The sequence below is a fragment of the Sturnira hondurensis genome, unplaced genomic scaffold (genome assembly GCF_014824575.4).
Source record: "Sturnira hondurensis isolate 20B ecotype Veracruz unplaced genomic scaffold, ASM1482457v3 Scaffold0019216, whole genome shotgun sequence".
Lineage (NCBI taxonomy): Eukaryota > Metazoa > Chordata > Mammalia > Chiroptera > Phyllostomidae > Sturnira > Sturnira hondurensis.
In genome coordinates, this window is record NW_028091847.1 from 1,240,054 (window position 1) to 1,243,182 (window position 3,129).

The window sequence follows — 3,129 nt, forward strand, 5'->3', positions numbered from 1 at the left end:
TAGCTTTTGCACAGTAACAGCATACTAGGAGCTATTGATACTCTACTGTCCGTTAGTGATGCCATTTTCATTGCTGATGGGCTGGTTTGTGATCCATCTGCAAAGCTCCATTTTAGAGTTTGCTTCCTAGGACCACTTCTACTAGCAATTGTCATCAACCAAGTTCCCCAGGAAAATGACTCTGCGGTAGGCACTTTTATGTAGTAGATCTACTGGTCGGTGCCTTCCGGAGTAATGCCTGCAGAGAAGTGAAGAAAGCAAGATGGAGCAGATGAAGTCGAACTATGAGGCTGATACAACGGTAGCTTCAGCAGACCTTCAGGGAGCTCTGAGGCCCAGACAGCTCTTCAGAGATGGCCTGAATTGAGGCAAGGGAATTAAGCTTCGTATCTCCACCTTCACCTACTTTTGGGTATCAGAGGAGTGGAGGGAAGCATGGCCTTGAACAAGGCATCTACTTTTAGCCAAGGTCAAAATCCTTGGAAGAACTTGGGTCCTTAGCCTCTCCTGGCAACCAATACTCCCAGAAGCTAAGGGAATAAGTGCCTTGGTGCTGAGAAGGGGGGTCTGGGGAATACTTCACAGCATCCGATACGCAGCTTTGGCCTTGCAGACCTTCTGTGTTGTTCTCATCACACCTCATCTCTGTTTCCATCATTCAGTACAAGAAGCCCAAGACTCCCAGACGTCCCTCATCACCTGGACTCATTGCTGTACATCTCCTAATCTGATGCATTGTCTTCCTCAGCTTTACAAATCCTTCCCTTGAATCCTCTAGAATTCACAATCTGCATCAGCAAAATCTCAAGTTGCAAAGTGTTCTCTGAATATTTATTTTTCTTCTTGGCCTGAATTCTTTGGGTCTTCAGGGGACTCTCCAATGAATGGCTTCACCAGCCAGCTTCTGAATCAATTGAGAAATAAAACAAAAAGTAACAATGGGGGTTAAATAATACCTTTATTAGTGGTAGAGTCCAGGTTGAAGGGTGTGGTTTTAGGTATAATAACTTGGCAGATTTGGTAACACTGCACCCGAGAATGAGACAGACCTCACCACACCACTACAGCAGCACTGGGCCGCACACATAGCAGTCTTCCCCCTTTTTCTGAAGCCCCTAGTTATATGGTTTAAAATAATTCTCTGTTGCATATAAGTTGCCGCAGACTGTTTTTGGAAGCAGATGAATCATTAGGAAAGAGAGGGTGAGGGGAGAGATAAGACTCTCAAGACCAGATAAAAGATAATAGAGTGTGTGTCACATGCCAAAGGAACCAAATGAATAATGGAGACTATTAGTACTAGAATGCAGAGAAGGAGGTGGCCACTAAAAAATTAATGCCCACTAACTTCGAGGAGGCTATCCGATTGCACTTCTCTAGTCCATTCATTTCCCCACTCCTCTAGATGACTATTTTCATACCTTTGATTTTTCCAAATTTCGTCACCTCCTTCTCCATCCTCCTTCTCAGCTGATGTCCTTGTTTCCCTCACAGAGAAAATAGAAGCAATCAGAAGAGAACTTCCACAGACACCCACCAACACATCTACCCACCTCCTGCATCTGTGCGCACTTATCCCACCTCCCCTCCTAGTTCTGTGAATGAACTCTGTCTGTGCCTGTCACAACCCAACTCCTCCGCCATGCTCGATACAGCCTGTCACCCACTCACATACGCTCTCCCAGCAATCCTCTTCTCTTTCTTCTGCTTCATCAACCTCCCTCTATGACTTCTTTCCAACCAGCGTACAAGCAAGCTATAATTTCTTCCACCTTAAAATAACTTATTAAAAATGTTTTTCCTATCTTAAAATTTCTTTTGGCTTTTGGCCTTCCGCTCAGAGGACAAGAAGGGGCAACTTTCTTTGGTTGTCCCGGATCCGGGTTCATCTGACTCCAGCCGCCTCCACCAGGCTGCCGAAATTTGACCCCAACGAGATCAAAGTTGTTTACCTGAGGTGCACCTGCGGGGAAGTTGGCGCCATGTCCTCCCTGGCCCCTCAAGACTGGCCCCCTGGGCCTGTTTCCAAAAACGGTTGATGATGACATTGCCAAAGCAACCGGTGACTAGAAGGGTCTGAGGATCACAGTGAAACTGACTACTCAGAACAGACAGGCCAAGACTGAGGTAGTGCCTTCTGCCTCTGCCCTGATCATCAAAGCCCTCAAAGAACCAGCACTAGACAGAAAGAAGCAAAACAACATTAAGCACAGTGGAAACATCACTTTTGATGAGATCGTCAACATTGCCCGACAGACACGGGACCGATCTTTGGCTCGAGAACTCTCTGGGACCACTAAAGAGATCCTGGGGATGCCCCCTCTGTGGGCTACAGTGTTGATGGCCATCACTCTCCTGACATCATGGATGACATCAGCAGTGGTGCAGTGGAGTGCCCGGCTAGTTAAGAACCACAAAGGAAAAGATTTCAATTAAAGATCACTTAACAACAACAACAAAAAATTAATCTTATCTCCTCTTCCAGCTACCAGTGCCTTTCTCTTCTTTCCTACGTAGTGAAACTTCTACATTGATTATTCTTATTGTTTCCCTCTCATGCTCTCTTGAATCTACTCTAAACAGGCACGCAGCCCCTCCACTCTACCAACTCTGCTTTGCCAACGTCACCACTGACTTTTTTATTGCTGAATCCAGTGGTCAGTTCCTGGTTTTCAACCTAGTGACTCATCGATCATTCCCTCTTTCTTAAGAAACTCGCCTCACCTGATTCCAGGATACTCGACTCTGTTGATTTCCTTTGCCTCCCTAGCTTCCTTCTTAAGCCTCCTGTGCTGCTTCTTCATCTCCTTCATCTCTAAATGTTGAAAGGCCCCAGGGCTCAGTCTTTGAATCTCTTTTGGTTATGTGCTCTCTTGGTGATCTCATTTAGCTTCATAACTTTAAATATCATCTACACACTGAGAACTCCTAAATTCCCACCTTTAGCCTGGACCTCTTCCCTGACTGTCTACTTGACATTTACGTTCGGATGTCTAGGGGATATCTAAATTTTAACGTTTTTGAAACAGCTCTTCACACCTGCCAGTCTCTCTCCCAAAACCGATTTTCTCCTGCAGCCTGCCCCATTCTCAGCGAGTAGCGGCTCCATCCCGCCGCAGGCTCAGAACA

General features: G+C 46.0%; 1 pseudogene; it reads left to right on the top strand.

Annotated features, from left to right (window-relative positions):
• The first annotated feature begins 1,826 nt into the window (after positions 1 to 1,826).
• Positions 1,827 to 2,450, top strand: LOC119004268 (60S ribosomal protein L12-like; annotated as a pseudogene).
• Positions 2,451 to 3,129: the final 679 nt, after the last annotated feature.